Source organism: Prionailurus bengalensis, chromosome F2, assembly GCF_016509475.1.
Source record: "Prionailurus bengalensis isolate Pbe53 chromosome F2, Fcat_Pben_1.1_paternal_pri, whole genome shotgun sequence".
NCBI classification, from domain to species: domain Eukaryota; kingdom Metazoa; phylum Chordata; class Mammalia; order Carnivora; family Felidae; genus Prionailurus; species Prionailurus bengalensis.
The window spans coordinates 66,296,070-66,322,900 of NC_057353.1; the positions used below are offsets into that span (position 1 = coordinate 66,296,070).

Genomic DNA, 26,831 nt, shown 5'->3' on the forward strand with positions numbered 1-26,831 from the left:
AAAGGTGGCAGATAACAATTCATATACCCTACACGTTGAGGGCACCGATCTTTTTAAAAGTAATTAAGACACTCTATTTCAGCAAAAAGTTAGAAAAACGTCCTATTACCTTTTAGTCTCATTAAAGGGCCTCAAGAACTTTTAACAGTGGTTAGAATTTCTGTGCTTTTCCACATTTACTTAACGTGCTGATAGTCCCTTCAAAAGGATATGCACGGGTACACATATAAATTAGAAAGAAAGGAAGAGGAAGAACAGTATGAAAACCTTCCCACCTCAGTCTAGGAGCTGGGCAAGAAAGCCTCTCTGCCTGAGCTCTGCTGGGGTCTGCGTCCATTTGGACGGCTACAGTAAAAATACTATAGACTGGGTGGCTTGTAAACAGCAGAGACGTATTTCTCACAGTTCTGGAAGCTGGAAGTCCAAGGTCAAGGCACTGGTGGGTTCAGTGTCTGATGAGAGCCCGCTTCCTGGTTCATAGACGGTCGCCTTCTCACTGTGTCCTACATGGCAGGAGAGGTGAGGGGGTCTCTAATAAGAGGTGATAAGGGCACTAATCCCATTCAGAAGAGCTCCACGACCTAATCATCTCTCAAAGTCCTCACCTCCTAATACCATCACACTGGGTGTTAGGATTTAACATAGAAATTTTAGAGGGACACAAACTTTCGGTATAGCAGGGACCAAACATAGAAGACTGAGTCCACCTTCAAGTGCTAAGGAACGTAGGGTTGGAAACCAAATGTACAAGCAAAGGCATGGGACAGTTGCAGGGCAATAGCCCCAGGACTGAGGGCTCTGAATTTTAAGAGTGCAGAGAGGACACAAAATAAGTGACCCCAGATGGAATTCACCTTGACAGGTTTTCTGCATATAAAAGGTAAAGTTTGGAGTGCTGTTTTGAAGGAGGAAAGGCCAGCTGAAGGAAACGGCACAAACAGATTGTAGAGAACCCATTGGTGCTGACGATGTGGGTTTTGCTCTCTAGACCGGGAGAATCTGAACATGCCATTTTGACGGACTTACCATGTTCAATTTTGAGTGTGACTGAACATCCAAAAGAAAGGCCCCTGAGCAATGAGTCTCGGAGCTCTGTTTGCTCGTATGGAGTCCGCTAGCCCCCTGCAGCCCAGCATCGTTCAGATGCCTGCCCTCTTTTCTAAAACAAGAGCCAGTTTAGTGAGGTCACCTGCTGGTCCCCTCATTTGCATTTGGTGGTCAGAGCTGGTCAGGGTGTCATTCAGACAAATTAATTTCGCAAAGTCCTCATGGGTTTACAGGTAGGGGGATGAAGGATGAGAATGTGAGATGTAAAAAATGCATTTCAGAAACGCCATCCCATTAGAGCTTCATTTCAGTCCCTTGGGGTGGCCACCAAGTAAACAGCTTAATTTCCATCCCTGCTGGAGGTGCCGAATGCAGCATTCACACTTGCCAACAGATAAATGTCTCCTGTCTCTGGCGGTGCTTAATGGCTTTTAGTGGAGTTAAGGCTGGGAAGAAAGGGACTGACTTTCTCTTATTGGGTAAAACTGAAACACTGGGGAGACAATCCCTTTTCAGACAGATCCTTTCCTTCTCAGATTACTGAGCCACAGCCCAGCCAACTCCTTTTCAGCTCTTTCAGGTAAAATGGGAGACAGAAGCCACCCAACTGGGGTGCAGGCTGGTGTTGGGATTTGTCAGCTGAGAGATTTGCATTTCTAATAAGGTCCGAGTCCAAGTGTGCCTCAGCCCTGTGGCTGCCCTGTCTCTTTAGCTCTCCGAGTGCTCAGTTTGCTGGCACCCAGGGAAGGATCCTCAGCATAAATAAATCGCTGTGCAGAGAGAGAGGAAAGCAGAGGGTAGTGGGGCATCGGGGGCGCCTTCTGGTGCGAGCCTTTAAGGTCCTGTATGTAACAAGCTGCAGAGCGCCCTGGCGAATATTCCCTGTGCACCTGTACCTCACATGCCCTTTGTCTACATTTGTTTTTAAAGATTTTATTTATAAGTAATCTCTGCACCCGACCTGGGGCTCGAACTCACAACCCCGAGATGGAGAGTCGCATGCTCTACCAAATAAGCCAGCCAGGTGCTCCAAGAAACTTACGAAACGTTGCTCTCTGAGATTGTGAGATTCATTGTCATTTCTCTGAAAAGAACCAGGCATGTCTATCCCAGTGTTATCTACATTGGCAGAAAATTGGGAGAAGGAAACCTACGTCCTCTAAGAGATGAAGAGTAAAACAAATTCAGTGGTTAAATAAATGAACGATTAAATAAGTAGCAGAAACCAATACAGCAAGTCTACTTAGTAGTGTGATTTTTTAAAAAGTGTTAAACGTTAGGGGTGCCTGGGTGGCTCAGTCAGTTGTGTCCGACTTCAGTTCAGGTCATGATCTCACGGTTCATGGGTTCGAGCCCGGCATCGGGCTCCATGCTGACAGCTCAGAGCCTGGAGCCAGCTTCTGATTCTGTGTCTCCCTCTCTCTCTGCCCCTCGCCCACTCGCACTCCCTCTCTCTCTCTCTCTCTCTCTCTCTCTGTCCCCCCCCCAAAATAATAAACATTTAAAATTTTTAAAATATAAAAAATGTTTAAAGATTAAAAATTAAAAAAAATAAAAGCATTAAATGTTAAGTGAAAAATGCAGGATATTTACTGTATACTGTATATACTTTTTATTTTTATTTTTTTTTCAACGTTTATTTATTTTTGGGACAGAGAGAGACAGAGCATGAACGGGGGAGGGGCAGAGAGAGAGGGAGACACAGAATCAGAAACAGGCTCCAGGCTCTGAGCCATCAGCCCAGAGCCCGACGCGGGGCTCGAACTCACGGGCCGCGAGATCGTGACCTGGCTGAAGTCGGACGCTTAACCGACTGCGCCACCCAGGCGCCCCTACTTTTTATTTTTAAAAACACGATGTAGATGGAAATACAGCATGATGTTCAACAGTTAGTTCCTAGACATGACATCAGAGATGATTATTTTTCTTCCTTTATTGCTATATTGCCTACAATGGCTTTTTTTTTCTGATTGTAGAAGTTAAATGTCGAAGCAGGAAACTATCATATTCCCTCTTTTCTTTTGTTTCTTTTCCTTTCTTATCTCCTGGCACGAGAACATCAGCTTTGCTGTCACTGGGACCATCTAGGTGCTGCCCAGCCAAGCCTTCAGTTGCTAGCAGGGAACAGAACTACAGGAGCACAGGACAAAACTTGAACGTACCTAGTCCCCCTCACCTGCCATTTACTCTGCCTTGAGTTCATCTAAACCCTTCTTGAACTTGTTTATATTTTTAGCTCGTACTGCCTCTCAGGCCCAACAAGTTCCATGTGTTTTCCACCCGCCGTGTGAAGTGGCCGAGGCCTGCCTGTCGCGTATCCTCAGATGACCTCCTTCCCACGCCAAGGGGTCCTCCCCGGTTTTGCACTTCTAGCGAACAAAATAAGAACAGCGAGGACACGTGCACAATTAGCCAAGCACCCGTACAGACATAATCGATTTTGTAGAACTGTTGAACCTGGTGTTGAGAGAGACCTCCGAAATTGTTGAGGCCGGTGTTTTCCTCAAAACTCACATAATGACAGTCACTATTTCCAGAAACCAGTGGAAATTGTACAGTACCCAGGATACGGTGGCACTGGCTGCCTAAAAATATCACAGGGCTGTGTGTGTGGTGGTGGGGAGGGGTATTTTGGCTTTGGCCCTGGGCAAGAATCGAATAACAATGGTCACCTTGTTTTGATCAGGGACTCCGGCATTTCTACAAGTGCTTTGCTATTTTGTTAATGGAGAAACTAATTAATGTATGAGAGACAGAATCTTTAAAAATTTGGCACGTGGAGAAGGAGGACATTGACGGGACTTTGCTAATCTGGGCCAGACCTGTGAGGCGGAGAGGGCAGGAATATTCCCGCATGCCGGACAGAGGAGCAGGAGGACCCCGGAGCGGCCACCTGACCCCAGCTGAGGCCAGCGCACGGAGGCATGGGCCTGGACCCAGGCTGTCCAGCTGTAAGGCCTCGGCTGTCTCCAGGGCGCCTCTTCTCTCTCTGTTTAAACCAAGCCCCTGAGATATGTTACCTGCACTGGGAATAACTTAATAGACTTTAGATTCAGGCACGCTCCAACAGTGGTCTTCCTGTCCAGACTGAGTCGTCGAAACTAACGTTTTAGTCGAAACTAAACTATTGATTAGTTTCGTGGCCTTTCTAGATCCTTCAGTCTTTCCCAACTGTAGAAAAACGGGCTTCCGGGTTCAGTAGGGTACAGAGGGAAAGACGGTGGGCTCTAAACTCCGAAAGCCCGGGTTCAAATCCTGCCTCCCTCCCTCCCCGGTCCACAATCCCAGGTTAAACTTCCCAACTGTAAAATGGGAATAATGATAGTATCTGCCTGAAAGGGCCTTTGTGAGGATCGGGCAACACACTGAATGAAAAGTGCTTGTCCAGTGCCTGGCGCCCAGTATATACTCCGTGAAGATGAGTCGTGGCCTCTGATGTCATCATTGTTATTGTCGGTGTCCCATGAAAGGACCATAGTTAGGACACACTGCCAGCTTTGAACCCGTTTTGCTTTGCCAGACCAGTGGCAGTTACCCCATTGGCTGTGTCGCTTCCTTTATCCTTTAGGGGAAAACAACCCAGTAGCTCCTCATTCACCCAGTTCCCGTTTCAAAGGGAGCAAAGCAAGGCCCAGATGACCTGCCCTACATGACTTGCTCAAGGTCACACGGCTCGCTGGGGCAGAGTGGGAGAAAAGAGCTAAATCTAGAGCTCTTCACTCCGCAGTGCCCTGTTCCCTCTACGTGCCTCCTTTAATCCTCCAGACCAGGAAAATAGGGAGAAACGAGAGAAAGAAAGAACCAGATCCCCAGGAACCCTTGTTTGGATCGCTGAGCAGTCACTGCATGCCTGCTGCTTGGTTAGTGTCTTTCTTTCATTTAGGAGCTTTAGATGCCGGTGAGTGTGGGGGCCCCCCAATGGTTCCCGTTTCGCTTTCCTCCCTTCTTGCCTTCACCTGACTGCGCTCTGCATGAACCTCAGAACCTCGGGTGGTGGGTGGATGACGGACACAAGGAAGAAGCATGGAGTTGGCTGGTGGCTTCTGGTTGGTATTAAGCCCTTGTCCCCGCGTGCTGGCTCCAGAGGGGCATTACAGGAATCCTCTGAGGCTCACGCCCATCTCAGGCTCTGCCGAAAGCCTCCTTACCTGAACCAGCCACTTCCTGAGCCCACCTTTTTTTGAGAGAGAGAGAGAGAGAGAGAGAGGAGAGAGATAGCACGAATGGGGGAGGGGCAGAGAGACAGGGAGACACAGCATCTGAAGCAGGCTCCAGGCCCTGAGCTGTCAGCACAGAGCCCAACATGGGGCTCAGACTCTTGGTCTGCAAGATCATGACCTAAGCGGAAGTCAGACAGTTAACCGACTGAGCCACCCAAGCGCCCCTTCCTGACCCCACCTTTGAGGTGTCAGACATCCTGGGCCACAAAACTGAAGGAGCCTCACTTCCTGCCTTCCAGGGGCTCACCGGTGGGGCAAGTTAGGCACAGACTGTGAACCAAATCACGGGAGGATTTGTGCACATAAGGGTTTGGGGAAGTGCATTCCAGGCAGAGGAAGGTTTGAGCAAAGACACTAAGGTGTCACCTTGCACAAAGTGCTTCAGGGTTGTCTGGTTGCTTTGAATATGTTTCTTCTGTCCCAGCTGGACTATAAGTGCTTCTAGCAAGAAATCACAGCGAGTCCTCCTCTTTCTTCTTAGCCCCTGTGTTCGTGGGGGCTGTTGACAGATTGGAAAACACCTTCAACTGTGCAATTCTTACTTGACTTGCTCAGCAGCTTTGTGGGGTTAGACTTTATTTCCATTTTAGAGATATTTAAACTGAGGCCTTGCAAAGGTGACTTGGTGGCTCAACTCCTTAGTGACCGAGCCTAAATTTGCACTCAAATCTGAAGTCTGATTCCAACTTCACCACGGATCTCACCTTTAATTGGTCAACACTCGGGAAAGGGGCCTGAATTCAGTGTTTGACTAAGAGGGAGACACAGGAGCAAGAGTCATGGAGCTCAGTAGAAAGGGCAGTGGCTTCAGAAGGGAGACCCCTGGGGGCACCTGGGTGGCTCAGTTGGTTGAGCGTCTGACTTCGGCTCAGGTCATGATCTTGTGGTTCGTGAGTTCAAGCCCCGCATTGGGCTCTGTGCTGACAGCTCAAAGCCTGCAACCAGCTTCCGATTCTGTGTCTCCCTCTCTGTCTGTCCCTCCTCCACTCATGCTTTGTCTCTCTCTCTTTCTCTTTCTCTCTGTCTCTCAAAAATAAATAAACATTAAAAAAAAAAGAAGAAGAAGGGAGGTCCCTGGCTTGGGTCTCAGCTCTGCCAAACATGAGTTGCAGGGACTTAGAATAGTCACTTCTCTTTGAGACTCGGTTTCCCTGGTTGGAAAATGAGAAGGTGGTAGGAGATCCCAACTCATAAATCTGTAGAGCTGGGATCAAGAACCTTGGTGTTCAGTAGCTTTCTTCTGTCTCAGCCCCCAGCCCCTCCCTAGCTGCCCCCAGCCCCTGGTTCCATCCAGCCCCTGTGCTTTCCCCTCTCCAACAAACCCCACCTCTATCTAGCTCAGTGGAATCACCCAGGGAGCATGTTCAAATGCTGAATCTGAGGCCTTTTCCCAGAACCTGAGGACTCTGAGTCCCTGGAGATGGGCCTGGGAACCTGCATTTCTTCCCTAACCAACCCTAGGAAATTCTGATCATCAGCCAGACTTGACAGTTTGTGCCTAAGCTCGGTAGTTCTCAAACTTGAGTGGGGATCAGAATCACTAGGGGGGCTTATAAAATGACTGAGCCCCAGCTCCAGAATTTCTGATTTCGTAGTTCAGGAGCAGGACCCACCAATTTGCATTTGGAACAAATTCCCAGGTGATGCAGCGGCCACCCTTTGACAACCACTGCCCTAGCTGATTCTCTGAGAGCCTAACTAGCAACAGCAAGGGAATCTTTACTCATGGGGAAGCCCCGTCAGCACATGAACTTTTTTCACAGAGACCTTTATAATTATTTAGATGACCAGAATAGAAGCTAGTGTTGGCTGTGACATATGCTACATACCAGGCCCTGTGCTAAATGTCTAGAGTCAGTGTTTCTTGTTATTATATAGGATTTTGCAGATTCAGAATTAGAGGATCCATTAGATTGAGTGCTCATCTCAGATTGCACATATGACCAAGGCAATCAGGACTTTCTAGAGCAGTGTTCCGGCTAATTTCCTTACCCCACGAGGCCTCTCTGTACTGTGTCAGCCATGATGGATTCTGTTACGGGCATTTCAAGCCAGGTCCAGAGAGGGTTCACCATGCAGGTTGGGAGTGGTACTGCTGGTCGGAGGAGCCTGGAGCCTTTCGTTAGTTCCCCACAAATGGTACCCTGCTGTTAGTGGCCTTTGGCCCATACCTGCGGGACAGCATGACTGTCCCTCATCTCATCATCTACCTAGCCCACTTCTAGGGGACCCTTCACGGACCCACAGGGTGTTGCGTCTGTAGCTCGTAGCTCCTGGGGTAAACACTGGGCTCTGCTGCTGGGTCTCAGAAGACCACCAGCCGGGTGGGGCTCTGCCTGGGTTCTGGCCCAGCTGATGTTCCGTTTGCCCGTAACAGCCTTGGAAAAGAACTGTTGGTGTGAGATCCCAGGAGACATTCAGCAGATACAGATGGAGAAGGTTGCATCATAACTCGAACTCTGGCGCGTCTTTATTGGCGAGCTTCTTTCCCCCTGACTTGTGAAGATTCGTCCATTGTTTAACAGCAGGTTCCCTGATTTGTGAAGAAATGTAGGACAGAGTAATTAGAGAGGAAATCCAAGTGGTCATGAGGGCTTGTTCCACCCTTAGGTCTTTATTCTCACAGTTCGCCAACACACACACACACACACACACACACACACACACACACACACATCATGCTTGTGTGCGTGGTCTGTTATTGTTTTATTTCCCCGATTATTTTTACATCTGGCAGGAATCTCAGGGGTCTCAGGAAGTCATCCAAGTTGTTCATGCCTCTCATGCAGTGTCTTTTACTTCCCCTACCTGTGCTCTTGGCTCTGTGGAGAAAAGGAAGGAAGGAGGGCAGGAAAGACACTGATCCTTCAGGAGGGCCAGAGGCCTCCACACAGAGGCTCAGAGTGTTATCCTTTCTGTTTTAAGCGGATTGACATGCTCCCTTGAAGGCAGCTTGGCGGAGTCAGCTGACTTTGGAATTGGCTTTGAACGCTGCAGCTCTACTCAGGATCCTCCATTGAACCAAGCCACCTTCTCCGAGCTTCAGGTGGCCAGTCCGACCTGCCCGTCTCCTCTGAGAGGTTGTGAAAGAAAAGAGATGGTGGCTATGAGAGCATCTCTCCCGTCTGAGAGGGGAAAGGGATTCTAGAAACCTAGGTGTTTTACTTTACTAATGAGAAAGCGGGGCGCATGGTGGTCCAGCCCTTCCGGGGCAAAAGAGCAGGACTGGAAGCAGAAGCAGGGCATTGCCGTGGTTGTGTTTCCTTCCGTGATTGCTTTGTAAACGGCGAGCAACGTGAGTGCGGAAGCAGAAGGAAAACGATAGGAATCTCTGGCCGGAGCACCTTCCCCAGCTTCTGAGACGGCGTGTCGTGACCAATCACTCGGTTTCTTTGTGTGTGTGTGTGTGTGTGTGTGTGTGACTCTCTGTTTCGGTCTGTCGGTCTCTCTCACACACACAGACACATCTCTTGGTTTAAATAGAAAAAGGCAGTGACTGCTCTTCACAAGACAGTTACTCTCTTTCACTGATCAGCGGGAAATCCATCGGGCATCATCTTACTCGGCAACTTATTTTCCAAGACATGAAGGAGAGAAGCTTCAAGTCAGGGAGAATCCACTGCCTGAGCTCTCTGGCATCCATGGGCTTGTGGCCTTGTACCTGCCTCAACCCCCAGCCCCCTAGTCCCCCTGTTCCCCTCCCACAGATAGACACATTCCCGGTCCTGTTGCCCCCAAACACACATAGGGTGAAATCGGAGAACATGGGCTATTAAAACAGACAGAGGATCAGAACCGTTTCTCACTAGCAGTGTGACCTTGGGCAGGTCACTTAACCTCTCTGAGCTTCAGCTTCCTCATCTGGACCATAGTAATAGCCCATTGCATTGAAGCGAGGCTTCACCTTCACAGCGGAGAAGGATAAAAAGTGCTTAATACCGGGACGGACACAAAGTAGCGGCCCAATAAACATTAATCTGCCACTATTGCAAATGTTGGAGGGATACTGAAGATCACGTGATTGCTGTATCATTTTCGTAAGGGAATTGACTGGTTTATCATGTAAATGAGATCTCACTAGGCCTCCAGCAATCTGGCTGCATAGTTAAAGCTCTAATTTTCTACCCAGGGAAGAACAAATATTGTCCAAGTGTTAAGCACTCCATAGCTGAGCTGTTATCTCTGCAATACTGAGATGCTCCCGTGGTACTTTTCAATACTACCTTGTGTGCATAAATATCCTTGTATCTGGAAAGGATATAAAATTGCAAATAATAAAGGGATACCGATACAACAGAACTGGACACCATGAAAACAGGAGTAAAAACACAAAAGCCCAATTGTCAACGGGAGAGAGGTTACATTATGCTGCACTTTCTAGTTTACAAAGCACTTTTTTATAATCCCCACGCCCCAGCGGCCTCACAGCCGGCCTGGAAGGTAGATATCATCTCACCCAATCTGCAAGCGGGAGAACGGGGTCTCAGGAGGAGAGCCGTCATGTGAGTAGGTAAGACAGACAGCAGCCACATCCTCCCAGGCCTTGTAGGACTTAGGAAAGGAATGTGAGTAGTTCTGAGTTCAGTGGAAAGCCTTCGAAGGTTTAAGCAGGACAGTGTTGCCATGTGGTCCACGTTTTCAGATGATATCTTGGGGGGGGGGTGGGTGGAGAAAGAGCAAAAGTGGAAACAGGGAGGCCACTCGGAGGTGGCTGTGGAAGTTCAGGCGAGAGATGTGATGCTTTCGAGAGAAAGAGAAGTGGATGGGTTGGAGATGGAGGCCAGGAGCCAGCCTTCCGGTGGACTAGATATGGATGCTAACGGAGAGGGGAGAAGCGAGGATGGCCCCCAACTCCCTGGTGGGTCGCTGGGTGGCTGGTGATCTGATGGGGCATCTGCAGAGGAACAGGTTTCTGAGGTGGGGGGCGGGGAATCGGGAGATCCATTTGCATTTATTTTTGGAAGGAGGATGTATTTCCCCAAACACTTGGTCCTCTGATGGCAAAGAGCTGGTCGTATTCACTTGCTCCTGGATGTTGAATAAATGCTTTCAGTGAGCAGGGTGAGCTCAGGCCCATCCCCAGCAGCCTGTCTGTAAAGAATGCTGCCCCTGGCAAGGCTCCATGTTCCTTCAGCCTCCAGGGAACCAGGGAGCCATTCATGACCCCTTCTCAGAACATTGGGCCCGATACAAGAAACAAACAAAAAACCCCAATGTCCTACCTTCTAATGTTTCAGGCTTTCGGTAACTTTTTCTTTCGCCAATCTCCACGGGATCTTTCCTCAGCTAACGTTTGAAAGTGATTCTTTTTTTTTTTTTTTTTTATGTTGTGCTCAGGCCTTAAATAACCTTTACCCCGTGGTGGCTTCCAAATAGATGAAGCCTGGTAAAATTACAATAACATCAACAACAATAACAAGCTTTTGTAGACTTCCATTTAATTAAAAGACCTTGTTATTTTAGCCTCAGGAAAAATCTCTGAGCTAAGATACATGGTGAGTTTGTTTGGCTCTGTTTGAGAAGCCAAGGAATGTGGGACCCAAGAGCATGCAAAATAATAATAATAGTAATAGTGTTAAATTAAAAGAGTTAAGGCATTCGGAACAGGGCCTGGCGCATGAACGTTAGCTGTTGTTTTTATGATCAGTTTCTAGATAGACAGACCCAGGCACAACGAGGCTATGATGTACCCAGTGGTGGAATCGGCTCCCGTGTGCTCTGCGATATTCCCGGATGCTGCTCTCAAAAGGAATCTATGTTCCAAAGTGATGTTCAGGTGGACGGGAAGGCTGCTGCCAGGGCTGGGTCCCTATGAAATGCTCCTTTTCGGCCGGCCAGGAATCGCAGGAATCGCCACACGTCTCCCTTGCAAATCTGTTTTCTACCTGAGGTCTGGGAGCAGGCCACCCCAGAGCCTGTCCTCTCTCCACTGCCTCCCGCCCCAGGGGCTCCCCCTCTGTCCATCATCTTTTGCTCCTTCCCATTCTGGGAGGTAGAGCACAAGCCCCGCCTCCACCACCTCCTCCTCCCCTGACCTCCACCCTCCCGGCACCCTTCTCCAAAGGGCTTCTGCAGCAGGGCCACCATGGGCACCATGGAAGGGCACATGACCTCATCTGCCCCAGGTGACTCCTCACATGTAAGTCTTGCCCCCCCCCCCCCCCCATTGAGTAGATGGAGACAGAGAGAGGCCTTGTCTTGTACCTGGTGACTCTCGCTGCCCGGTGTTCCTGGCCCAGGGCCAAGCCAAGAGCAGGTGCCATGACATCATACGACTGACTTCTGAAACAATCACCACAATCATCCCTACAACCCACCTTTGCCAATGGGTGGTGAGCTCATCCAAGTCAACCCCTTGGGGAGCTCACCTCTTATTACAAAGGTGCCATGGCTCAGAACAGCCCAGACCCCCCAAATATCCCCCCAACACATTCTGAGCCTTGAGCTTGGCAAATCAGTGTCCTTTGAAGGTGGTTCCACCTTTCCCATCTGTGGAACCAGGAATGTGACTTACCTTAGAAATATAGCTGGGGAGGCAGGGGACAGGTGTTGAGAGTAAGGGACAGTTATACCATAATGTGCCCAGTTTGCTTTTTGCCTACAACCTGATAGTGAGGACAGCTCCAGAAAAGGGCTTCCAAAGGTGTCTTAAGCAAGGGTCATGTCCCTGAGATCGATAGGAAAGGTCTGCTGCGGGGATCCTGTGGAAACAAAGGTTCACTTTGGGCTGAGTCAGTTCTGTGAGTGTGCTTACAGTTTGTCCACAAAGAGGAGTGAACAAGTGAGTGAGCCTTTGGGTGAAACCTCATTATCTCCTGGCCAGAGTGCATGTGTCGTTGTATTTGTGTATATTTGTGTACATGTGTGCCTTGGGAGGGGAGCCTACAGACCCAGCCACCCCGAAAAAGACAATCCTGCTCTGAAGCAGATATAATGCTCATTCCTTTGCCTCTTGCCATCCCTCACAGGGCCCCCAAATTTGTTTCAGCCCAGTGACTCCCTCCACTGACCTGAATTTAATTATTTTATTCTTCATAAAGAGAACACCTCCCCCCCCGCCCCGATTCCCATCCCATTCCCAAAATTAACTGACCTCTCCTCATTAAGTGTTCTAACAACACGGTTTTGTGTGGGAAGAGACGTGGGCTCTGTTCACAGGCCCTGTCTGTCCACAGGCCCCGCCGTTGATCTCTGTTAAAATGATGAAAATTTGACAAGGCAAGGGCGGGTGGAGGTTGGGAGGGTGTTTTCCCTAAATCCCCGATATTTGGGTTTTGTCCAATAAAATATTTTCCTGGGCATCAGAGGAAGAGGAAATGGACAACGTCTGTTTCTTCAGAGACCTATGTTGGCCTGCTGGCGGAGGCTCAGGAGTGGCCTGTGCACCTGCCCCCAGCACCCTTCTTTCCCTATCCTCCTAGTGGCCCGGGGTAGGGTGGGAGCCAAGAGACTTTCAGTGTGCATATCCCGGGAGAGGAGGCACGTTTAGTAACCCGACTGGCTGCAGTTCCTGAGTGATTGTTATGAATCCTGAGGCACAGCTGAAACCTGTTTACTGAGGCCACTACCCAGCGCCCCCCCCAGGATCTCTTCGTGGCCGTGTGCATGGGGGGACCCAGAGGCTGTAACTTGAAGTCACCAGATTGGACAGAATTCCCAGCAAAGCCCCGGGTCATGTGGTGGCTGCCAGGAAGCAGTGGACAGGATGGACAAGGGCCATTCTGGGGTTTTGCAAAGTGGGGACGTGGGGGTCAAGGGCGGGAAAGGCATCTGTCCCCCCTGCTAGAGGCCCCAGGGAGCCTGGTGCTGCCATTCACCAGCTCTGTTCATGTGGCTCTGATCTCCACTTCCTCATTGGAAAACACGGGGATAACAATACCTGCCTACAGAGTGAGCGGCTCTGGAGCCAGGCATTTCCAGCTCTGCTCCTCGATTGCTGTGTGACTTTGGGCAAGTTACTTCACCTCTCTGGGCCTGGTTTTGCTTGTCGTATTCACGTCCTGTGGTTGCTGTAACAAATGACCACAAACTTGGTGGTTTAACACAACAGAAATTTCATCTCTCACAGTTCTGGAGTTCATGAATCAAGTGTCAGCTGGGCCATGCTTCCTCTAGAAGCTCTAGGACAAATTTTTTCCTTGCTTCTTCCAGCTTCTAGAGGCCGTTGACGTTCCTTGTGGCTGCCTCCGTCTTCACATCACCTTCTCTTCTGTCTGTGTGTCTCTCTTCTGGGTGTCTTATGAAGACACTTGTCATTGGATTAGGGCCCATCTAGATAATCCAGGGTGATCTTCTCTTGAGATCCTTAACTTAATCACACATGCAAAGACTCTTTCCAAATAAGGTCACGCTCACAGGTTCTGGGGACAAGGACATGAACCTATTATTTTGGGAGCAGGGCACAATTCAACCCACTATGAATGACTAAAGTCCTTCAGCCAATGCCCACAAACACTCACCGTTTGCTCTTCTCATAATCCTCACCAATCCACTGTTGACTTCGGGGAGCACCACGTTGCACCCTCCAAGGGGCACCCGCCCCATTTTGGTGGATGCAAATGGCCCCTCTAGAGTTACACGTGAGCACGTGCTCGCGGACCCCTGGGTGGTGCTGCTTCTTGCCACGTCAACCACCGCCCCCCAGTCCAAGCCCCCGTCCCCTCTCGAGTGGACCATGGCAGTGCCACTGGCTGCCCCTCCCCCCGCCCTCCCTCCACTTTCTGCACACACCCCACAGCTGTCTCCTCTCCCCACAGCTGCTTTTCCAAATGATGGGTCAGATCCTGTCAATTGCCTGCCCCCAGCCCTCCACTCGTCCCCCCTTCTCAGAGCAGCGGCCAAAGCCCTCATGGCAACCCCGAGACCCCCCATGATCACCTGCCCTCTGCCCCCTGGCTCTGTGGCTCAGCCCGGAACACACGCACGCACGCACGCACGCACGCACGCACTGGCATTTGCACAGGCCGTTCGCTTAGCCCAGAACACTCCTTCCCAGTGGTCTGTACTTTCCTCCCTTGTTTCATTCAGGTTCTGCTTCAAAGTCACTCCCTCAGAGGGTCTTCCCTGACCACCACAGGGTCGTAGCTAAACTAGCACCCCATCCATCTCCGATCCCTCACCCTGGTTTTTCTTTAAAGCACACAGTGTGCTTGGCACCATACGTTTATTTGCTTGTTGAATGGTCTGCTCTCCTCATTATGCTCAACTCCATGAGAGGAGGGAGGGTGATCTAGCCCTGCTGAATCCCCAGCCCGGCACATGTGAGGCACGTGGTAAACATTTCTGGGATGAGGGGATCTTACCGGCCAGGCTTTGGCTCTGTATGCATGACCTAGTATCTCCCAACAACCACCAACGATGGTGTTGTTCTACCCTCACTTGTTGGAGGTACAGAGAGAGTCAATAAATGTCCCCTCTCCCCATGGGGAGTGATATCAGCAAGATCCGAGCTAACTAGCCTTACTCCAGAACCGACTTTCTGAATCACCATCTGTCATGAGGCAGACATGAAAGACGAGGTGAAAGGCCTTTGGAAGTGAAAACGTGCTACGTGGAGGAAGCAGAATGACAGGCAGTAGCTGAGCCCTAGCCGAACAGGTCGCTCCACATTGCTTTGGGTCACCTTCTTGTTTAATTTTTTTAATTTTGAGAGCCATTTTTGGCTGCCTCCCTGGATGATATAATGTAAAGTGGTAAGAAAGGTGTCTGTGAAGTATCGTGGTTCTCGTCTACTACTGTCCTACGTGGGTGGTCTAGAATGTTCTAGAAATGGGGCATGCATGCTTAAAGGTGTCCTTTCTTCCAAAACAGGTCAGTCCATTTTTCTGCCATCGGTGAACATAGCATATTGATTAGGATAAAATATCTTGATGTGGGGCCGTGCAAAGAGCATACCTCCAACTCTACTGCTAAAAACACCCTGGGGCCTTGAATCATAATAGCAGCTCTTCCCCCAGGTGCTAGGCACATTCCAAGCTTTATACTTATTGACTCATTTCATTCCCCTAAGCACTCTTGGGAGTAAGCACTCTTAATCACCCCAGTTAATCCCCATCACAGAGACACAGAGATGTTAAGTAATTCGGCCAAAGTCACCCAGCTAATAAATGGCAGAGCCAGGATGTGAACTCAGGCCGTCTGTCTCCTGAGGGTGAGTTTTAACCAACTCTCTTTCGTGACTCAGCTTCATCTGTAAATTATGGGGGAATGCATCCAATCGTGTTTCCAGCTTGAAATATCCATACTTTGAGGGGGAGAAGCTGATAGTAGTTTTGAGTCACTGGTGTGAATGCAGAAGATGTAGGCGAGCAGGGCTGGAAGCAGGGCTGAAGCAAGGAGATCACAAGGGAAGGTCCAAGATGTGGGCTCCTGTCTGTCAGGTCCCGGCTCGCATCTTGCTGTCCCCTTTTCTCGCCTCGACGGTTTGCGGACATAAGAACACACAGGTGCGTATCTGCCCCCAGACGGCTTTCCCCTGTGTGTGGGAAAAGGAAAATGAAACTCTTATGGTCGACTCGGCCTCACATCTCTTTTCTCGTTTAATTCACATAGAAACCCTGTGTGGACAGGCAGGGAGAGTCCCATTTTACAGATGAGGAAACAGAGACAGGTTGAGAAAACAGATCTCGAGGTCACATTTCCCCCCTCCTGCCCTCCTACGAGTATTTCCTGGGTCCTTCCTCGGGGTTTTTCCTACCTTCCTGTATGCAAATACCTTTGATTGCTCCCAGCCACCTCCCACACTGTTGCCACCACTAGATTGGTAATAAATACCCATCATGAAGACAGCTGTCCTTTATTTAGTGCCTCCGGTGTGTCAGGAACTATGCCGGGGGCTGTCGCATTTTGTTTGCTTCTACTCCCCACAATACCCCTCTGAGATGCAGCCTTATGATGCCCATTTTATAGATGAGGTGCCTGAGGCCATAGCCCCAAGCTGACCCTTGCATACAGTCACACAGCTAGGAAGTGGTAACCCCAGCATCCCTATGTATTAACCCAGGTTGTCTGATGTCCCTTCCCCCCTCCCCTGGGGGACTCGTGGTCATGGACGATGTCCAGTCTCCTTGACATGGTGTGTAGGGCCCCCACTCCCCGGCCTCTGCCCCTCTATCCCACACGCTAGCTCCACTGTCCTCACTGGAATCCACTCTCAGCCACCTGCAGCTCTCTGCCCAGGCCATGCCCTTCCTTGGGACCTCACCCCTCTGTTCCCTTCCCTGGAATTCCCACTCCCTCCCACTTCTGACTGGTGATTTCCCACCCAGTCTTCAGAGAGCGGGCCAAAGCCACCTTCTTCACGAAGCCTCCTTCATGCAGACCCGCCATCTTCTGTCCCCTTCTCCCCACCCAAGCATCACTGTGTCCCAGGGCACCCTGTACCTCTCTCCATTCTGGCATAGCTCACAGGGTGTCTCCCACAACTAATGCAGCCTGTGGATCTGAGGGACATAGGACAGCAAGGAGCAGTATGGCTTATGGAAAGAGTGGCGAATTCGTGCCCCGCCAAAGGGCATTCTGATTCCTTGTTGTTGTTGTTGTTAAGTTTTTATTTATTTTGAGGAGGGAGGCAGAGCCAGAGAGAGAGAATCCCAAGCAGGCTCCGGGCTGTCAGCACAAGCCCAGTGCAGGGCTCGAACCCATAAATGGTGAGAGCATGACCTGAGCTCAATCAGACACTTAACCTACTGAGCCACCCAGGCACCCCTGATTCCTCGTTTTTAAAAACACCATGCCAGCCAGCCCAACAAAACAACTTTGTGGGTATTTGAAACCTGAGCCACAGCTGTGAGACTCCTGGGAGCCCTTCAGGATTTTCTACATTGTCAGTGCTTAAATGAGGGAGACAGGGAGGGAGGAAGAAAGGATTTACTTTCCTAAACCTGGCCGTTTGGTATATTCTATGTATGGTATATTATGCCATTATTATATTATGTATTATACCAGACTGCCATAACAAAGTACCACAGACAGGGTGGCTTAAACAACAGATATTTATTTTCTCACAGTTCTGAAGGCTGGAGGTCCAAGATCACGGTTCCAGCCCATTCTGTTTCTGGTGAGGACCCCCTTCCTCACTTGCAGACAGCCACTTCCTGCTGCGTCCTCACATGGCCTTTCCTCAGTGCATGATACAGAAAGAGAGAGAGCAAGCTCTCAGGTGTCCCTTCTTACAAGGACACTAGTTCTGTGGGATCAGGACCCCATTGTTAATGACCTCATTCAACCTCCCTTAGAGGCCCCCATCTCCCAATGGCCTCCGTCCCACTAGGGGTCAGGACTTCAACATATGAATTTGGGGGAGACAGGCATAAACATTCAGTCCCTAACACATGGCATTCCGGATCACTTGATCCTGTGTCCTTACTATGGGGATTCTGGAAACACTGAAGGCAAGCAGGACAGTCCAGTGGTCCAAAGCATGGGCTTTCAAATCAGAGAATTTCAAGTTTGAAACCTAACCCTGACGCTTATTCTCCGAGTGACTTAGCCTACAGGGCCTCAGATTCCTCACTGTAAAATGGGGCCACGACACAAACCACACAGGGTTGGAGGATTGAGGTTAGTGCATATCCACAGTGCCTGACAGCACCCCTGTGTGAGTTTGGGGAACACTCATGGAGCACACCTCTGTTCTGGCCGCCCTGCCAGGTGCTGGGAATCGGGTGGTGAGCAAGATAAGCAGATCCCTGGTTCTCACACTTACTGGACGAGCCAGATAATAAGGGAATATGTGATCAGATAACCAACAGGTCAGTCATTTGAGGACAGGGCATGGGCCGTGAGGAAATAAATCAGGTGGTAAAATAAGGGCACCTGGGGAGGTGACTTTGTCAAGAAGCTGACGGCCACACAGAGACTCAGGTCGGAGTATTCCAGTCGCGGGAAGGGGACGCACGCAGACTGCAGGTGGATACGCTCGGTGCCTGCATGAGCTGTTAATACTTGCTGTGATTGTTGTGTTTATTCTTGCGTGTGGCCCCACCTTCGGAGTCCACCTCGCTTGTGGGGACACAAGACCTCTGCGCAGCCCTTCAGGGTATAGTGCCCCCTGAACTGGGCCTTCAGAGGAGGGCAGCTCAGCGAAGGCTGGAGTGGTCAGGAAGGCCTCCCCCTCTGTTGGTGCAGAGGGGAGGGTGTGTGGGGAGGGAGGCCAGCATTCCAGAGGAGGGGGAGTGTGGCTAAAGAGCCTGGCATCTGAGAGGGACCCTCGAAGACTTCCCCGGCCAGTGCCAGGTCTAAAAGAAATGCCCAGGGTGCCATTGGGTGACCTCAGTGTGGGCTGACAAGGGCAGCGGCGGGCTCCGTTGTCACGGCGGGCTGGGCAGGTTGTCAGTTCGAGAGAATTAGCTCCCCTCTCAAGATGTAAGGCCCTGGGCAGAAATCCAGCTTTGTGAGTCACAACCAGATGCACATCTTGTCAGAGAAAACCATGGCCACAGAGCACTGGTCATGGTTTCCTGGAAACTTCCTGAGCGTCGGGGGAGGGGGCCCTCTGAGGATATAGGTGCCAGCCACAGCTGAGAGTGGAGGATGTGCCGTGGGCAGGGCCCAGGCTGGAGGCCTGGGGCTGCACCTTCCGGGGTCCACAGCCAAGCCTTCCCCACCCCACCCCCGGAAGAGTCAGAGCCTCAGCGAGGCCAGTGGACTAGCTGAGGCCCATTTGGGGTCTCTGTCTCCCCTCCCACAGCCGGCCTCCTCAAGCAGGCCCACATTCCCCTTGTGTGGGTGCAGGAAGAGCACTTATATGGGGAGAGGTGCCCCTGAGTCCCCATCCCACCACCATGGATTCAAATCCAAGGACTTCCACTAATAGAGCTTCTCTGGCCCTCAGTTCTCTGGTCTACCAAGCAATAGGATAAATTGGGAGCTCTCCAAGGTTCCGCCCAGCTGCAGTATTCAGACACTTCCTCCGTTTTCCTCCGTATAGATAAAAGAAACTGAAGCCCAAGAGAAGGGGTTTGCTCGGAGTCAACCCAGTTGAAGGTGGGACCGGAGCTCCTGCTCTGGCCAGATCTGCACCCTTTCTCCAATGCCCGGCCTTCTCTCCTCAGTCTCCCTCACCCTGGACGCCTCTTTCCCTCTGTTCTTTCTACCTGTGCTTCCCGCCTGCCAGACAGAGGTTTTCAGCTACTCCAAGAAAGATGTTCCCACGTGGGGGGTGGTAGGTCTCCAATCAGAACCAAGATGGGAACATCTGTGTGTTCTCACCAGTATTAAGCAGGCAGGGCCTCGTCTGGCCACCTCCTGTCTGAATCCTACACATCCTTCAATCCAGCTTCAATAACACCTCCGCCAGGAAGCCCTCTGGCAGATCACTCCAGCCAGAGCTGTCACCTTCCCAAGCCTTCCTTCCCCATGCACGCCACCTTATAATCCTGCCATTGGCATTTTCACTTACTTTTGTTGTGATTATTTGTGCATACATCATAGCTCTTCTATGCAATTTCCAACTCACTGAAATCAGTAACCAAATTGCCTACCACCAGCCTCCCTTGGACATCTGGTGCAGTGTTTGTATTCTGAGTGTTGGGTAGATAATTGTGGAATAAATGGAGTTTTCTTTCTTCATTGCAGAAGGGTTCTTTCCTTTCAGAATGAATGGCTGGGCGTGTAAGAGCATCTGTTCTAGAACTACAGTGGGTTGAATCTTAGCTTCGCCATCTGCACACTGTGAGACCTTGGGCAAGTTACTAACACTTTTGTACCTCAGTTTCCTCACTTGTAAAAGGAGGCTGACTGTAACCACCCCACCAACCAGGGTGGCTGTGCAGGTACAGTGGCCTGCATAGACTTGCATCAATAAATGAAGTTGTTAAATTTCAGTGGCCCTCTATGCAAATTTTTATTTGATGTTTTGGAATATAGCACAGCCTTGCAGAGTTCAAGTTTGGATTTAGATAAGGTGCCAAATCCTTTTTAATCCTTGCAGTCACTGAACCTGCTTTCGGGTATTTGGTACCCATTGTAGAACCTCCCCAGGTCCCTGGAGTAGGAGCGGGGAGGGAGGGATGGGGCCCCGAAGCTAGCGTAACTGCTCGCCAGCCTAGGACTAACAGCTACATTAAGCGCTTTTATTCAATTCATGTGACTCCACAAATTTGGAATGTGTTAGGGAGAGTTTTTCCAGCTATGAGTCAGTACATTTATGCTCTCTCACACACACATAAAAAAATTTTTTTAAAGAAAAAGAGTTTAGCGAGAATCATTTATGAGTGCAAAGTGGAAATCTGTGGAAATTTTATTTTGACCCTGAAGGCAAGTAATACTTAAGAATTTAATAAAGGGCTTGAAACAGGATGCAGTAGAGAAAAAACACAGCTAACTGCCTTTTCCTTCCTTCTGTATTCTCAGCCACTGTGTTTCACAGAGGAAGGTCTAATTTGCGTGGGTTTATTAAGCACCTCCTGGATACCCAGATTTGTGCTAAATATGGTGGGGAAGAGAGGAGAAGCAGAACCAGCATTTATTAGGCACCTATTACGTGCCAGATAACCGTGATGGGAGGGGAAGAAACAGGTCTTCACTTCAAGAGGCAGTGTTGGAGAAAATGGAACAATTGTATTCAGACACATGGGTTCAAACCCCAGCACCCTATATTCGTAATACCATCTAATCCCCACCATATCCATTATATGGATGACAAAACTAAGGCTCGGAGAAGGTAAAACATTTGTCTATGGACACAGAACTCTTAAATGTTAGAAACCATATCCTAAACTGGGTCTTTCCGTCTCCCTATCAGGGTTAATGTCCCTAGGAGCTGGATAGGAGCTGTTTCCCACCAGGGAGGGAGGCAGACACACTCGTTCTCGGAGATCGTGTCTGCATATCATAACCAGGTACAACCTTCCTGCAGACCAGTCTCTTCAGCCACCTTCTGCCACTTGCTTTTAAGTCCTGCAGTTAGGGATTATCAAGAACCTGCTTCTCATTCAGGCTGATCCTCTTTGCTGTTGTTGTTTATTTTAAATAAAGAAACCACCGCCCACCCAGAGGGCTTGTGTTTCTAGCTCACTTTCCTCTCTTTTGCAAGGGCTCATTTTCATAGAATCCCGATCACCAGGGAGCTGTGTTTTTCCCTCTGAAACATGAGCTGTAATCAAAGGTGTATTCATCCCTAAACATCTGCCAGGAGCCACCTGAGCCAGGGTTCCCCAAAGCCTCGAGGCTGAGGCCAGGTTCCCGGGGACAATTTTTCCCTACACAAATCAGATTGCCCTGTGGTTGTCTTTTGTAAAGATGGCAGGGTCCCAGGCAATGCCTCTCAGATTGCTGGAGGATGTGAAGGGGACCTCGGGGTAAACAGGATTCCACTGTCCATTCGGCAGCTACTTTTGAGGGCCACCACGTGCCAGGTACGGCAGGCGTGGAGAATCCCATCACTCACAGGTATAAGGACCCGACTCCTTGAAATGCCTGCAGGGCTCTGGAAAGTCTGGCCCTTGCTGTTTCTCTGGCCTGCTTGGCTATGGCCACTCCAGCCCGCTTCCGGTATCTGTGTCCCGCAGGGCTCCACACGCACCCTTCTCCAGCTTTTTCGTCTTCCTTCCCCTCTTCGCCTTTCAGATGTGCCCCCCTCTGCTATACTCCCATGTGCCTCTCCTGGTGCTCTTGCTGCCATTGCCATGTGCTTCGTTGGCACCATAATGTCTTCGAAGTCTTTATCTCCAGCTCCATTGCAAGGGCTCACCTTACCTCCCCAGCCCTGGTCCATAGTGCCCATTGTTGGAAGAATGAGGACAGTAGTAAGCAAAACAGACCGTGCCCTGCCCGGTGCTGGGCACGTCTTCCTAGAGTGTTCGTTGTGCTTAACAGTTTTGAAGAGGAAATATTTGGAAACAAATACAGATCAATTCTAGAGCAGAATTCAGCGTTCTCATTCAAGACGTCAAGCTGCACCCACACACCACAGGGAGGTTATGAACTCAGCATTCTCTGTACTCTTGGGGTTCTTAGTAGAAGAGTAGGTTGGGCTTGGGGGAGAGGTAGCCCAGTTTGCCAGCAACTCCAGCCATGGGGCCAAAGTTTAAGAGGCCAGTATGGGGGCGGGGGGGAAATGGAAGGACTATCCAGTCAGGCCAGAGTTCAAAACCCCAGTGCTGGACTTTCAACTCTTGTGACATGGGGCAGTGTATTTGATCGCTCTAAGATTCAGGTTTCCATCTATAAAATGGGTACATGAATACATGCTCCTCAGAGTTGCCGTGAGAGAGAGAGAGAGAGAGAGAGAGAGAGAGAGAGAGAGACGGCCCCTGGAGGACTCAGCTCAGTACCTGGCACAGAACAAGAACTCGGGAAATGGTGGCTGTTGCATTAGCCACTCACTAGTGATGCTCTTTTTGAATTAAAGGCTGTTGTTGGTGATCAAGGTGAAACATTTTCTGGAGCAGAGACAGGCAACTTAAAACTATACTTCCAGCTTACAGAATGATGGCTTCTCAGAAGTGACTTGTAGCTTCCCACCTTCTTTCTACTTGACCTTTGTCTCATGTCCAGCCTGGACTGGCCCCAGCCAGAGCCCGTCACCCCCTCCCCTTTATTCCATGGGTTCCTTGCCCTCTCCTCAATATGAGGCCATCACCGTAGGACATAATGACCTGCTTACCAGACCTGGAGTTTCTTACTCATCTGCTAAATGTTTGCTGAATGAAGAAATGGAACGGAATAAATTGTGTTAGTGGGGGTGACCGTGGAGGGTGGGGGGTGTTTTTCTCCTACAAACGGTTCAAGTAGCTTCCCCCCCTTTCCTCCTTCAGGTGTCTAGCAATCCAGGAGGCTTAAAGTAGGCCATAAGGGAAAGAGCAGGGGAGCTGGAGGGAAAATCCCATGGGCAGATTTTTCCTTCCTGGGATTTTGCTCCATATGACCAACACTTTCTGGTGAAAAGAGTCCTGAGCCAGGAAGACTGGAAATACGTACACGTGTCAAGGCTGAAGAACATCGAAACATCCCTTAATTCATTTATAATGCTCCTAACGGGAGCTGCCATCTTCCTCACGCAGGAACGGTGCTCAACACCAAGGTGTTCGTTACCTGGTGCGGCCCAACGAGGAGGTTCTGATAGAACCCCACTTGGTTGGTGAGGAATCCAGGGTCCCAAGGAGTCGAGTCCTCGGTGTGAAGGCACAGCACAAGGGTGTGAGACTCAGACTCAGAAGTCCTGTCTCCTAGACCAGCGCTGTTCCCCATGCTGGTTAGGACCAGGTGTCTCGCAGGCTGGGTCCGAGGGTAAACAGGGAAAACAGGACTGATTCACAGAGACCCCTCCCAGCTCTGGCAATAATTCGCTGTGCAGCCCCATTGCAAGTTGCTCTGCTTCCCTCTGCTCAAGAATCACCTGGCCAGCGGAGGAGAGTGATAAATGTCAGTAATAATAGTAGCTACCATACCTGCTGACAAGATTCTAAGCGTTTTATGTGTTGCCTCCCTCAGTCCTACAGGGTAAGTTGGGGTTAATTAGGGGAAGGGGGAGGACAGGGCATTGAAGGAAGAGACTAAGTGTAGCCGTGTGGCTGCCTAAAGGATGGTAGACGGATTCAAGAAGCTTACCAGTCAGGGATCCCAGAACACACTGGAGTGAGGCGAGGCAGGGAGAGATGAGCCGATCTGGACCTTGGAAGCCCTGGGGTAAGGAGTGTGGTCTTTATCCCGAGACAAATGAGGCATCTATTAGCTTCTTCCCCCACCCCATACTACCTCTATCACATTGTCCTTTCTCAGACTCAGTCCATTATTGATTTTTTAAATATTTATTTTTTATTTTGGCGGGGGGGGGGGGGGTGGTGAGGGCAGAGAGAGAGGAGACAAAGAATCCCAAGCAGGCTCTGCAATGTCCATGCAGAGCCTGACGTGGGGTTCTATCTCACGAACTGTGAGATCATCACCTGAGCCAAAATCAAGAGTTGGACCCTCAACGGTCAGTCTATTTTTTATCTTCCTCCTTTTTTATACTGTGAATTTCCTAAAGGTAGGGACTGGGTCTTCTTTTTTTATGTCTATCTGGTGCTTAGCACAGAATCAGGTATATATGGGTACTTAATATAGACTGTTAACCAAGGGGCGCCTGGGTGGCTCAGTCAGTTAAGAATCTGACTTCAGCTCAGGTCATGATCTCATGATTTGTGATTTCAAGCCCCACATCATGCTTTGTGCTGACAGCTCAGAGCCTGGAGCCTGCTTCGGATTCTGTGTCTCCCTCTCTCTCTCGGCCCCATCCCCGTTCATGCTCTGTTTCTCTCTGCCTCTCAAAAAATGAATGAACATTAAAAAAAAATTTTTTTAAAGACTTAATCAAACGTTTAATGTAGTCAGTATTCAGTATTGACATGTTCGATATTCAATAACTATATATAGTATACATTATATATAGACATTAGTACCTATAATGCAACTTACATTCAGCTGGATGATTGTAATTATAACTGAAAATTCAGAAATTGCAGCACCTTGGGGGACAGTTGGGGGACAGCAGAGCCGTCACTCTCCATGCAACTCTGTAATAAAGCTCAATCCTAGTATTGAAACAAACACAGTTCAAAGGGCATGCTAGATTTTGAATTAAAAAAAAAAATCAGTAACTTAGGGCCCGAGTCACTACAGGGGCTATATTTTAAAAAGGAAGAGGGGGGATTGATGGGAGGGGCTAGAGAAGGGTTGAGGCTGAGAAGGCAGGAGGGGACAACGCCTTTGTCAGAAGTTCCAGGTGAGGACAGCTGCAGCTGTTGCCACAGGGTAGCAGAGACGGGTGGTCTAGCCCTTGGCCTTTGCACAAAGATCCGTGAGGCCCGAGCAACAGGAGCTTCTAAGACAGCATGTGGCCACGCTGAGCCAAGAGGAGGAGTGTGGAGCACGTAGGGCGACTGGACAGCGAGGCCTCCAGGCTTGCCTTGCTCACTCAGGCTTCCCCAGGGGCCGGCGGGGGGTGGGGGGGGGGGTGCTTTGCATCCAGCTGGCGTCACTGGGGCAAAGCATTCATGTACTGGGAGCGTTTGCCTGTGAACTGCTGCCACCTCCAGATTTTGTTGACATCCTTCCCCTATATACCCTGTGTGAGCTCATCTGCTTTATGGAAGCCAGTGCAGTAGAAGGAACGATACATAGTGTAATACGTGACTACCTGATAAGCCAAGAAGGCCAGCTGGCCAGTTTCCATGGAGAAAGGTAACAGTCACACACCCTGTGTGGGCTGTGGACCATTTTCTTCTTGGTCCATGAGTCTATTCAGCAAACCCATTCCGTGAGCCGAGTGTAGAGCAAGGCCATGGGGAGTTAGGCAAAACTAAGTGAGAGCATCATAAGCCTGTGACAGACATGATCTCTTTCCCCATCAGGAGCAGCTGAGCCGTCAGAGGACCTCAACCCCAGCCTGCCCACAAGCTGTGTGACCTCAGGAAAATCACTTAACTTCTCTGTGCCTCATTTTCCTCAACTGCAAAATAGCACTGATGACACTCTCCCAAGTTTTTGGGTTTTTTTTTAAATTTTTTTAATGTTTATTTTTGTGAAAGAGAGACAGAGTGCAAGCAGGGGAGGGGCAGAGAGAAAGAGAGACACAGAATCGGAAGCAGGCTCCAGGCTTTGAGCTGTCAGCACAGAGCCCGAAGCGGGGTTTGAACTCACGAGCCTTTGAGCTCTGAGATCGTGACCTGAGCCAGAGTCGGCCGCGTAACCGACTGAGCCACCCAGGCACCTCTCCCAAGTTCTTTTAAGTGATTAGTTAATGGATAAAAAGCTCTTTCTAAACTAAAATGGGCTTCACAGAGTATTGTCCCTCCCACAAGTCAGTGCCTGGAATACTAAGGCTAGCTGGTCTTCCAGGACCTTCTTCCACTGGATGGTTAGCTCTAAGTGCAGTGGGCAGGAGCCCCAAACTCCCTGCAATCCAAATAAATTAATCGCTGGGATTAACACAGAAGCTTGAATTCTCCTGCAGGAGGAAGGCCCAGAACCTTTAACTGGGAAATTTTGTGGGCCCTCACAAAAAGTGAGGAGGAGGAAATCAGTGTGCAGCAAGCAACACCTCCCTCTCTGAAGGCTCTCCAGGACACCCAGGACCCTCCCTGTCTGGGGCCTGAGGTCATCCCCCGGCCCCCCACTGCCCTTCCCCAGCCCTCCCACCCAGCTGGGCCTGCCCATCCCTTCCCCCTCGCATTCTGCTTCCCCGAGATCACGAGATCACGCAGTGGAAAGGAACACCGGCTTGGGAATCACACGAGCACGGGCTTGGCTCAGCTCTACCAGTCGCCAGCAGTAAGCGAGTTGTGGCCTCGTGAGCCTGTTTCCTCACCTGGAGAATGGGCTATGACTTCCTTCCTTCCACGGTTATTGACGGATATTACTATTCCTTCGGAGATTATGGATGAGAACCTGGCGGGCTTTAGTGTGCCCAGAAATCACCCGAGAAGCTTGTTGGGAGGCAGGTTCTGACGCTGTAGGGCTGGGTGGGGTCTGCGACGCTGTTCTCTCCACCAGCTCCCAGGTGACACGACTTCCCTCTTGAAGAACAAGAACACAGAGCAGGTATATGACGGCAACTATTGCCATGAAGATTCTTTTTTCTCC

The 26,831-nt window shown here is 50.0% G+C and overlaps 1 protein-coding gene across 1 annotated transcript in view; it reads left to right on the forward strand.

Annotated features, from left to right (window-relative positions):
• Positions 1-26,831, forward strand: part of ZHX2 (zinc fingers and homeoboxes 2) — a 162,935-nt gene that overhangs the window by 45,443 nt on the left and 90,661 nt on the right. The gene's annotated exons all lie outside the window — the stretch shown is intronic.